This window comes from Chroicocephalus ridibundus, chromosome 1 (genome assembly GCF_963924245.1).
Source record: "Chroicocephalus ridibundus chromosome 1, bChrRid1.1, whole genome shotgun sequence".
Lineage (NCBI taxonomy): Eukaryota > Metazoa > Chordata > Aves > Charadriiformes > Laridae > Chroicocephalus > Chroicocephalus ridibundus.
This window is the reverse complement of record NC_086284.1, coordinates 79,391,944-79,404,769: the sequence shown is the minus strand read 5'-3', so window position 1 is coordinate 79,404,769 and position 12,826 is coordinate 79,391,944.

Genomic DNA, 12,826 nt, shown 5'->3' with positions numbered 1-12,826 from the left:
TTATGGCTCAAAATGTTTGGATATTATATTTAAAAAGATAACTGGATAGATAACTAAAAAGCCATGGCTTGAAAAAGAAATACAATTACTTAGATCTTACAAAATTAAATCTGTGTATTCCACAGTTAAAATTGGAAATGTTGGGGGAGAGGAGAGGAGGGGGACTCTGACTAGAAATTTGCTTGAGATATTTCATAGAATCATAGAACTGTTTGGATTGGAAGGGACCTTGAAAGATCATCTGGTCCAACTCCCACCTTGGACAGGGGCATCTTTCACTAGATCAGTTTGCTCAGAGCCCTGTCCAACCTGACCTTGAACATTTCCCGGGTTGGGATATCCACAGCTTCTCTGGGCAACCTTTTCTGGTGTCGCACGACACTTATTGTAAAAATGTCTTCCTTATATCTAAGTTAAATTTACCCTCTTTCATTTGCCCCTTATACTGTCACCAGAGGCTTTGATAAAAAGTCACTCTTTGTCTTTCGTATAAGTCCCCTTTAAGTATTGAAAGGCCTCTTCTCCAAACTGAACAATCCCAACTTTCTCAACCTTTCTTCATAGGTGAGGTAGCAGGTATGTAAATGGAGCGCCTCTCCTATGAGGACAGGCTGAGAGAGTGGGGGTTGTTCAACCTGGAGAAGAGAAGGCACCATGGAGACTTTTTTGCAGTCTTTCAATACTTAAAGGAGGCTTATAAGAAAGATGGGGAAAAGCTTTTTAGCAGGGCTTGTTGCAATAGGACAAGGTGTAATGGTTTTAAACTAAAAGGGTAGGTTTAGACTGGATATAAGGCAAAAAAAATTGCAATGAGGGTGGTGAAACATTAGAACATATTGCCCAGAGAGGTGGCATCTGCTCCATTCCTGGAACCATCCAAGGCCAGGCTGGACAGGGATCCAAGCAACTTGATCTAGATGAAGACACTCATTGCAGGGGTGTTGAACTATATGGCCTTTAAAGTTTTCTTACAACCCAAACAATTTGACCATTCTGTGATTCTATGATTTTATGATTCCATGATTCTACGATACTATGATTCTAGACGTTCCATCGCTCTGATCATTTCTGTGGCCCTCCTCTGGACTGACTCCAACAGGTCCATGTCTTTCTTGTACTGAGAGACCCAGAGCTGGATGCAGTACTCCAGGTGGGGCCTCACAAGAGCAGAGTAGAGGGGCAAAATCACCTCCATCAACCTGCTGGCCATGCTTCTTTTGATGCAGCCCAGGGTACGGTTGACTTTCTGGGCTGCAAACATGCATTGTCAACTCATGTGCAGCTTTTCATCCACTAGTATCCCCAGGTCCTTCTCTTCAGGGCTTCTCTAAATCCATCCATCCATCCCCCAGCTGGTATTGATACCGAGGACTGCCCCGACCCAGGTACAGGACCTTGAACTTTGCCTTTTTGAACTGAACAGCGTTCACACAAGCCCACTCCTCAAGCTTGTCTAGGCCCCTCTGGATGGCATACCCTCCTTCTGGAAAACTAACCACAGCACGAAGCTTGGTGCCATCTGCAAACTTGCTGAGGGTGTACTCAATACCACTATCTATGTATTTGTCCCAGTATGGACCTTTGAGGGACACCACTTGTTATTAGTATCCACTTCATCATTGAGCTGTTGACTGCAACTCTGTGGATGTTGCCATCAAGCCATTTCCTTATCCATCTAACAGTCCATCCATTAAACTCATATCTCCAATTTAGCAGCACACTGTGGAGGACCATGTAAAATGCCTTACAGGAATCCAGGTAGGTGACATCAGTAGTTCTTCCATTGTCTGCTGATGCAGTCATCCCACCATAGAAAGTCACAGTACTAGTCAGGCAAGATTTGCTCTTGACGAAGCCATGTTCGTTGCATCTAATCGCCTCCTTGTCTCCTGTATGTTTCAACATATCTTCCAGCAGGATCTGTTCCATGGTCTCAGAGGACATAAAGGTGAGGCTGACTGGTCAGTAGTTCCCAGGGTCCTACTTATTACTCTTTTTAAAAAAGGGTGTGATATTCCCTTTTCTTCAGTCACTGGCAGTCACTGCCTGCTGCCATGACTGTTCAAATATGATGGAGTAATGAAATCCCTTGTTGTGGCTTAACCCCAGCTGGCAGCTAGGACCACACAGCAGCTTGCTCACTCCCCCTGGTTGGGATAGGGGAGAGAATTGGAAGGGTAAAAGTGAGAAAACTCGTGGATTGAGATAAAGACAGTTTCATAAGTAAAGCAAAAGCTGTGCATACAAGCAAAGTAAAACCAGGAATTCATTCACTACTTCCCATCAGCAGGTAGGTGTTCGTCCATCCCCAGGAAAGTCAGGCTCCATTATGAGTAATGGTTACTTGGGAAGATAAACCACCATAACTCCGAACATCCACCCCTTTCTTGTTCTTCTCCCAGCTTTATATACTGAGCATGATGTCATATGGCAAGGAATATTCCTTTGGTCAGTTGGGGTCAGCTGTCCTGGCTGTGTCCTCTCCCAGCTTCTTGTGCACTTCTAGCCTACTTGCTGGCAGGGTGGTATGAGGAGCAGAAAAAGCCTTGACTGCTCAGAAGCAACTAAAAACACCAGTGTGTTAACAACACTATCTGTCATCCCAGATTCAAAATAGAGCACTAGGCCAGCCGATAGCAAGAAAGTTAACTCCATCCCAGCTGAAGCCGTAACATCACTGTATGCAATACTTCCACTATCCTGCTCCTTTCTAGCAATAATAAAGATGTTGAAGCTTTTCGATGAAAAAATCAGTAGTTGTAGTGAGATTGCCAATGCTCAGGCTATATTTCAAACCTATCATGCACACTTGACAATTCCACAGCAAAAAAAGAGCGTCCTTAAAAATTTTGTATAACATTTTCCTATCTCATGTAATTACTGATTTGTACAAATATAATTTTCATCTTAAAACTACTTATAAGTTATTACCTTCTAAAATTCCACTTTCAGCATGAAGGCACTTGTCTGGTTTTAATAACTCTGAAATAGCTGTAAATGTAGGATTACATTTTAGGGGACTTCAGTATAAAAAATTAATGAAAAAATTGTTTCATATATCATCAGTGGAACACCTGAATCAACATTAAAAAAACCCTGTTTCAAGTCAAGACTTATTTGTAACTGTGGTCTTTATTATATATTCTTTTATTATACTTTAGTCTGGAGGTACTCATGACAAGGCTTTTTTGGCCTCCTGTGAAAAAAGATTTCTTCCTCATCCTGTAAGTGTTATTCAACATAAGTTTTTATACCAGATATATTCTTCTGCACATTAATATAAATGGCTTTTTCTTAAGGTCTTGCAAGAACCCTGTATTTGATTTAGGAGATTAACCTCTTTGGTGCGGATGAAGGGGAGAAAGGAAAAAAATGATCAGTGAATCTTCAAATTATTTTCGAATTATACTCTTGGAGACGGTCTGAGCCTCTCTGTTGGGACAGCTGCATTGTAATATTTAACAATATTTGACTAATATCAAACACAGTATAACCAGCTGGTCAAAAGAGGTGATTGATTATTCCACTGTATTCAGTGTTGGTGCAGCCTCACCTTGAGTGCTATGTGCAGTTCTGGGCCCCACAATTTAAGAAGCACATGAAGGTCATTGAATACGTCTAGAGGAGGTCAATAAAGCTGGTGAAAGGGCTGGAAGGAATGTCCTTCGAGGAATGGGTAAGGACTTTGGGCTTGTCTCATTTGGAGAAAAGGAGGTTGAGTGGCACCTTTATTGCCCTTTTCTGAGGAGGGGAACTGGAGAGGGAGGTGTTGATCTCTTCTCCCTGGGATCCAGTGACAGGATGCAGGGGACTAATTCAAAGCTGTGCCAGCGGAGCTTCAGACTGGACATCAGGAAGCATTTCTTTACCGAGAGGGTGGTCAAACACTGGAACACGCTTCCTAGAGAGGTGATCAATGCCCCAAGCCTGTCAGTGTTTAAGAGGCATTTGGAAAATGCCCTTAACAGCATGCTTTAACTTTTTGTTCAGCCCTGAATTGGTCAGGCGGTTGGACTAGATCATCATTGTAGGTCCCTTCCAACTGAAATATTCTATTCTATTCTATTCTATTCTATTCTATTCTATTCTATTCTATTCTATTCTATTCTATTCTATTCTATTCCATTCTTAACACTTTTAATATTGTATAAAGGAGACTCTTCCCTTCCAGATAAACAGTTACACAGGATGTTTTTGCTCAGGCCTGTAGTGCTTGGGTGATGAACCCAAAGAAGACATATTGAGGGAACTGACTAAATGCTTGACTGATATTTGAATTAGAGATTTAGGGCTCGTGAGACACAGCGTTTCATCATATCCCCAGACTGAATATAAAATTGAAAGTCTCCACAATATCAAGACTTTAATGCTTCTTCAGTTCTGCAGTTAAACATTTTTATTTAAATTGTAGAATACGCATTTCACCACAATTCCCAGTAAGTTATTAGTAATGTTAAATTAGTAATGTTAAACTTTGGGTACCAAACTATTTGATGACTTTTCATGTAGGTCTCACATCCACAGCCACACAACACCCTCTGGGAAGTGTAGTAAGAAGCACATAATTTTCATTCTTCAATTGTTGCTTTTATTATCAAAGTTCAAAGTGTTTTGGAAAGTATCTGAAAGTTTCTGGTCCAATTGCCTTAGAGAACTGCAGTATGAGCCGGTGATTAAAACAACTATCTGCAGCATTTAACCAGTATGTTTCATACATTAACGGACAGGTGAAAGGAGTTGGTTTGCATTCTGATGAAGAGAGTCTGATACTTAGTAAAGCACTTTTGATTGACAATGCAATTTCATAGAGATGTTTCCTAGTAAACCTTTATAGAAAGTACTATTCTACTAAAGTATTTTGAGATCCCTGACAACATTGGACCTATAAAAAGAAACAACCAACCTATGCAAACAGAATACATACAGTGGTAATCCAATACTTACCAATGATTACCAAAGCTCCAGTAAATTATCCAAAAGTTATATTGCTGATGGTTTTGATATAGACAAAGTCAGTGATAGTGATCAGACCTGGACATTTATTTTTTTTTTTTTAAATATGGGGAAACTTTTAAGATCTTTTTTTCAGGGCTCTTCTTTTTTCCAGATAGCAGTGTATCACAGAAAGCTGATCATCTGTTACGTTCAGTATTGGGACTTTATATTTCCCACAATCTAATTTAGTTTCCAAACCTAAAACTTCTCACTGAACTGGAAAAGTGAAACAATTGCTTCAGGCTAAATTAGATTTGTTAACTCTTCTCAACAGAACAAGAATACAAATGATGTCTCAGAAATGGGTACAGAGTCCAGCAGATGCTGTAACATCATTTAAAAATAAAACATTGCCAAATTCATTAACATTTGTTTACACATAAAATGTTAAAGTAAATGTAAATTTGAATACTTAAATTACCACTTTTTTTTTTTTTGTAAATATATGGTGACATTCTTATATGAAAAAAAATGTTTAATTTTGTAACATTTCTATCGATTTTTCCAGCTTCTACCAGCACTGTTTCTTTTAAAATGTTCATCCTGTCATTTCAACATCTATATGATAACTGGTTTTACAGCCATACGGCCAGCTTCCAAAGTGCCCTGAATTCATGGATTATACAATTTAAAAGTGTACTTTTGGAGGAAAACTCACTTAAAGAGTCAACAGGGGATTGAATTAGCTACCAGAGTATAAGCAGCCAACAGGGCTAATATGAGCTGTTGCTGGTTGACTTGGATTATTGTATGCTAAATTGCCTTGTGAATACACATTTTTTTGTTTCATACTGTCTGACATTTTGACCTCTGTTAATAAACCCAATTTGTGAGCAGGTTTGCTGGAATGTAGGAATAAGATTCTTTAAAGCAATATGATGTGGGTTGAATTGCCACACTGCAATAATAGTTCTGCGTCTAGCACTCTTTTCTCTGCTGTCCTATCGACTGTCTACACTAATAAATCTATGAGTGTACTTGTGTACCTCAACTGCAGTGGTACCATCTTGACAACTTGTTCTATTCCCATTTATCATAATCAAGTGTCATGCTTTGCTATTACCCAAGTCAAGTTCACATAGTTGAGCTCAAAATGTGATTATTCAGCAGACGTGCCTCATGTTCTGTGTGGCTTATGCTGAGATCTTAGATTTTAAGGAATTACAGAGCTTAAAGAGAGTCCAGGCTCATCGGGAGAGCACTCTAATGCACAAGCATCTGTGAGGACAAATGAAGGGAAAGGGGATGCTTAGCACTGATCCAGCACCACAGCACAGAGGTTGAGCTGAGTTATGCCAATGATAGGAAAGGTAGAATTAAGAACAGATATAACCCTCCTTAGCCTGAGGGTATGAATAGCATTTTTGGCAGAGGTATGATCAGTGAACCATATCCTGTAAAAATCATGTAACTGTTCTTTCAGATCATTTCATACAGGTGTGGAAAACCCACAGTACCTTTCAAGAATAGACATGTTTTAAACGTTAATCTAAGTTCTTCTTATTGATTGGTATAACTCAAAGTTGAGCAAATGGGTATATTTAAAAAGTTTGTTCTCTATTGTGTTTGTTTTTTCTATATGTAAGAGATACCATTTGATAGGAAACAAACTGTCATAGATGGACGCTAAATAATTTTCCTCATTAAATATAAGTGAATATACTGTACAAACATAGAGATATAGTGGATGAACAACATATGTATGCGTTTTTGAAAAGAGATCATAGTAAAGACAAGTTATCAGACCTTTAAGAAGGGCATTTTATTTTTCTTGCAGTTTTATTGTACTCAAAATGCCTCTTTCTCAGATGAATTCTCAGTTGCTTCTGCTCAACATATTTCAGATTTCCAGCTGAGACATTGCAATCTGTTTTGAAAGTCAGGTGCAGAAATGAGGGAATACTTTTCCTGAAAAGGAATATGAAATTGAGTATTTGAAGTTGCAACTGTTGAGAGACAAACTGATTGATATTTTCTAATTTATGATCATTAAAAAAAAAAGTATTTGTCAAAAGTTTATCAGCTATGTCTTGGTGCAAAAACTTCTTTAGTCAAATGAAAGCATTCAGGGAGCACATATTTATTTTGGAAAAAATATTCTGTGGAAATCACACAGTTTTTTCAAGATTTTTCTCACTTATCAGTTCAGCTCCTGGGAGCTGTGCTGCTTTCAGATGGCTGCAGGATTCCTGAGTTTTCTTGAAGTTCTTGCAGCTAAGAACAGTGCCTGAAAGTCTTGGGCACCAGGATTTCCCTAAGCTACCAAGTTATATAATAAGCTGTTTAATAGGAAGTAGAGGTCACTTATCACAGCTGCTAGGTCCTCATCAATTCCGTTTTAAAAAGTCCACAGGATTTTTTTCTTTTGTTTTTCTGTATGATACCTTGGGAACCTCTTTCCAAAGGAAATATATTTTCTTTCTTTTTTTTTTGTCTTAGCTATTGGAATGTTGCCATTTTCAAAAGTTCAGGAGTCTGGAAACAGTCCATGACTAACCAGTCCATCTTGGTTAATGGGTTTTCTAGTTATCCTTCATTTCTTCTGAACAAAGAGAATTAGAAATTTTTCAGTTATGAGTATGAGGTATTCCTAATATACCTTACAGTCTTTAAAAAACAAAAAAAAAAGAAACAAAACCCTTCAAGTTTATTAACTTAAGGATTCATTAGCAATAACTTTTGTCGCTTTCAAAAGAAACAGTTCAGCTTACTGAAGGGAAAATGGAAAGCAATACCTCTTATAAAAAGGGGGCAAATGTTCCATCTATAAAACATTACACAAGATAAAACATAAATGGATGGCTGGTGAAATCTCTACTACAACATTTCCTGAACTTGTGGAGTTTGTTTCCCTTGCAGATTTATAGGCCATCTATAACAAAATTTCCCTTCATCACTTAAAAAAAAAAAAAAAAAAAAAAGTAATCCTTTTTGGAGCTCTTGGTTTTTGGTTTCCATTCAAGAATAAAATCACATTTTCTCACATTTCTTTCATCTGCAATTCATTTGGGGTGTCTGATGCTCACAATAGTTAATCTGGTATTTAGGTATGCTCATATAACCTTTATTATACCCAAGCTGACTAGGTGAATCTCTTTTTTAACTGTAAAGGTGATAATGGAGCTTTTCACTCTCTTAAACTCTGAAGTACTCTTTAAAGGCATAAGCTGTTTGAAGTAAAAATTCTGCTCTTTATTACTGAAATTTATCTCAGAAAGTGGTCAGCCTAAAGACTAAAAAAAAAAAGAAGCAGGAAAATTTTAGAGAAGAATTTTGTAGAGTGTAGCTGATGGTTGGACTCGATGATCCCAAGGGTCTTTTCCAACCTAAATGATTCTGTGATTCTATACATGCACATCTCTAAGAAAAATCAAGCTATGGAATAAACTTCTAGGAAGTTTATAGTTACTCAAGCTAGAATAACAGTCTGTGGAAATAACATTAAACTCATCTGTTTGTTCTGATCTTATCTAGTCTTTTTTCTTTAGTCTCAATTATAAAACCTGGAAGACAGCTAACTAGTTCATCCAGCAGTTACTGATACAACACGTATTTATTTCTTACTGTTACAGAAAGGATGGAGACATGTTTTGGTGCTGTGCTCACCCCACCACAGCCCTCACCTGACCCTTTCCCATAACCCTGCTCAAGCGATAACCACCAGTGGTGGTCATGATGGATGCATCTGGTCAAAGTGGATTTGGGGGAGACAGATAATGACAAAATAGTCAAAGGCTAATTTATGGCAATGCGCTCACCTAAACACAGTGCTGGTCAATGTCTGACTCGAGTCAAATTTGGAAGAAACTAACATCTACAGTGAATATGCAAATATGACTATGAGTCAATCACCTTACTCCATAAATAATGAGTAGTCCAAGCTCTCCTGCATGGCAGCGGGCTTCATACCAGGAACTCCCCTTGAGTAGGGTTGCCTCTCAAGGCTACTTCTCGAGATTGAGAGATTCCTTGCTGCAACAGATTCTTGCTCAGACTAATCAGCATGCTAAATCAGACTAATACCATGCTAAAATTTGAAATTTTACTTAAGTGATATAACTGATTAATTGCGTATATATAATCCTTTAGACATAAACCATTGACAAAGTCTGGGATTAGGATTGGATCCAGCCATACCTAGAGCCCTCCCTGAGAAGGAGTTTAGAAAGCAAGGGGGTTCTTTCTGAACCTCACAACTTAAAGAGATAGTCTCCCTGACAGTTTTTTCTAACCCTGTCCTCTATGCAATAAAAAAACAAGTGTGTCTTGCCATTGAATCTTGTTAAACCACTGTCACATTTACTATCAAACTGTTAAATGGCTGCTTTACATAAATAAATATATTGCTGCTTCTCTCTTGTGAGTAAAGTATATCGCTCCACCTGTGACATATGTAGAGGACCAAGAATATCTATAGCTGATGACAAATATTGAACCTAACAGCCTCGGTTATTTCTGGGGACTGCCTCCCTGCCCCTCCCCCCACCAAAGCAAGGAAAGAAGGAAAAAAAAAAGCAAAGGTTAACATAACTTTTTTTTTGCAGAGATGTCTTACAGATGTAGTTATTAATATTTCCAAAGTACTTCTCACACATCAACAATCTTGCCTTAAATATTTGGAGCTGTAGATAGAGAATAGAGGCAAATTGTGTCTAAAAAATTCAGTGGCATCCTAAGAGAGTGTTACAGCATTGGTAGATAAGGGAAGAGCAACTCACGTCATCTACTTGGACTTGTGCAAAGCATTTGACACTGTCCCACGTGACATCCTTGTCTCTAAATTGGAGAGGCATGGATTTGACAGATGGAGCACTTGGTGGATGAGGAATTGGCTGGATTGTCACACTCAAAAAGTTGCCGTCAACAGTTTGATGTCCAAGTTGTGACCAGTGATGAGTGGTGCTCCTCAGGGGTCAGTGTGCAAGTACTTCTGCACATTTTACTGAATTCTGCTGCAGGAGCTGTCTGGAGCAGTTGCTGAGACTGTATTAATCAACTCTTTTAAGCATACAAATACACACACAGGCACAGCCCTTACCCCCACCCCTACAATTGTAACCATACAAAAAACTTGAATTTCATCCTGATCACATCGAATTTAAATTTCACAGATATTTTTTCACACTTTTTTTTGTGGAAGCATTCTCAATAGACCTCAACTATGGTGAAGCAATATTTTTTCCCTGTCTAGTTATTGGTAATGGAACGATGAAATCTTTTTTAATTCTTGCCCAAGGACCAATTATTTTCTTGATATCAAAGATACTTGTTTTTAACACAGGCATCTGTATTAACCTATGCAAAGAGTTGCTTAACCACCATGAGTCATATTTTCTGATGCTTCAGCACTGTTCTGTAAGTAGAATCCTTTTTAAAGTTCTTCTGTGCTCTTGAAATCCTTGTTTGTGCACATATGGGATTAAATAATGCCTGGTTTCCCTTCCATTACAGCCAATTTTTATTGCCTTTATAATTTCTGTATGATCTTTTATGATCTTATATTTTCTCTGAGATACTTTTTTTTCGTAGTATCTGCTTTATTTCTAAGTCCCCAACTGGAAAAGTGATTGGTCTCCTAATATTTTGGGTACTTACTGTAGCAAGCGGTTCATCTCCTGGCAGGGAGTTGATATCCTTCCTTGATTTTTTGTCCATCCTGTCTTTCTTTGATTTTTGATGGGCTTTCATATCCACTCCTCATGCAGTACCACCACTTCTTCTCTTTAGGGACTGGACTGCTTGCTTCCGAAGATGGCAAATGTTTTTTTTGTTTACCATCCTGAACTCACACTTTTCTTTCCTGTGTTAGTAGTCAGTGATACCTTAAAAAGCCCATCCTGAACTGAGAAAATATCTAGCAGTATCTCTAAGTTATCTGTTTCTAATACTTTGCTAATGATCCAACTGTCAACTTTTTTTAGCAAAACAGGGTACTACTACTGGTTTTACTTCTGTTTCTATGTTTATCTTAATTGATTCAAGTTACTATTTAGTTTCCCCTTATAGTGACCATACCAATCAGTAAAATGCATTTGTCAATTTCTTTCCTTTTTTATTCAAAAACAAGTCCAGATACTACATTGTTTTCTTACATGTTGGTAGTAGAGAATCGTAGGCAGTGGGCAGTGAATGATGTTCAACTCCTTATGTCTACTATCCATACAGTTTGTGTATTAAAGCCTTTACTTTTTCTACTGTAATTCCCAGATTTAAGCCCAGGGTCCATTGACCTTGCAAGTTTGGTACGTTTCTGTTCCGAGTTTTTCCATTCACCGTTTACATTGCTGAGGAATATGTGGTTGCACTGCAATTCAGCTCTTTCCAGTCACACGCTCCCAATGTCCCATGGCCAATGCCAGGGCTGAACATCTCTTTCACATTGTGTGAAAGTTTGCTGCAGGCAAGTAAGTTTTTGATTCACAGGTTATAGCCTATAATGTTTCCCTTTCCATTTGCAGCAGTTATACAAATAATTCCAACCAGCCACAGAGCGTTCAGTGAACTCACTATAAGAGTGTAATTTAGTTACTTGGTTTTTACTGTTCCTAACACTATGAGCTATAGAACACCCTCATCTCATGGGGCTGAAATTCTACAGGGTCCTTCCTCTCACTCTTTTTTTCTCAGTATAATGCAGTAATTTCACGTGCTTGTCAAATTTTTGTGAAAATCAAATTCAGGAGCAGAGGGATTTGGGGTCAAAGTGCCTACAGGAACCATAGTAAGGCCATCTTGTACCTCTAAAAAATGTCCTTTTAAGGCAGATGGAAAGCCTTGGGAAAGCACGTTGTCATACAGATTTCTCTATTGAATTTTTTTTTTTTCACCTAGCTACAAAAATATCACAGCTAATACTGTTTTAAATCCTATATCTACACCCTGGATTATTTTTTTTTTAATTTGTAAAATCCATTGTAAAACTCATTATTCTAACTGTTAAAAGATTGCTTTTAAAATTTTTGTACAAGTCTGTCTACCAGTATGCTGATTTAAATGTTAACACTACATTCTTCAAGTGACTGTTCTCCTTTGCTTTAAAATGCAGCAGATCTCTGACAGAGAAAAAAATAGAATGCTATAAGAAACTGTGCCATTTAATCAGCAATGATAAAGCCTGCATAATGTAGTGACATTAAATCTAAGACACTTGCTTTTGTTGAAGCTTAGATATATATCTCCCCAAAGTTGTGTCTTTTCCAGACCGGGGAATTGTGCTACTAAGAAAAACATGCTTTCCTTCAGTAGAGTTTCATACTGTGGGGGATTAGCTTTGGCTCCTAGCCAAACTACCACCCAGAAGCTCATTCACTTTGCCTCCTTGGTAGGTCAGAAAGATAAAATAGGAAAAACAGGAATGAGTTATCAAGGTCAAGATAAATACAGGGAAAATGCTTACCGATTATTGTTGTGGTCCAAACAGACATGACTTTTAGAAAATTCACTTTTTTTTTACATTTAGTAACCTCAGTGAATACGAAGTTGGTAGAAAAAAAGCTGGCTACATCCAGAGAGCCAATGAGGTTTAAAGTAGGAGCCCTCATCCATCTTTTCACTGTAAGAAGGAACTTAAGCACCTCAAGAAGGTAACACAGACTAGATATAGTCTGCCTATTCCCTGAAAGCACGAAGAACATACAGGAAATTTAAATGTTCTTCATTTACTTCAGATAGGTGTTTATTGAAGTATCTGGGGGCTAAATTTTTCTTAATAGCACAGTGGCCAGAACACACAGAAAGAAACTGAGACACATCATGGATTTTTCTAGAACTCCCTGCCTTGAACCCTTGTTTTTCGTAATCCTCTTGCACATACTAGCCATCAATCCTGTCC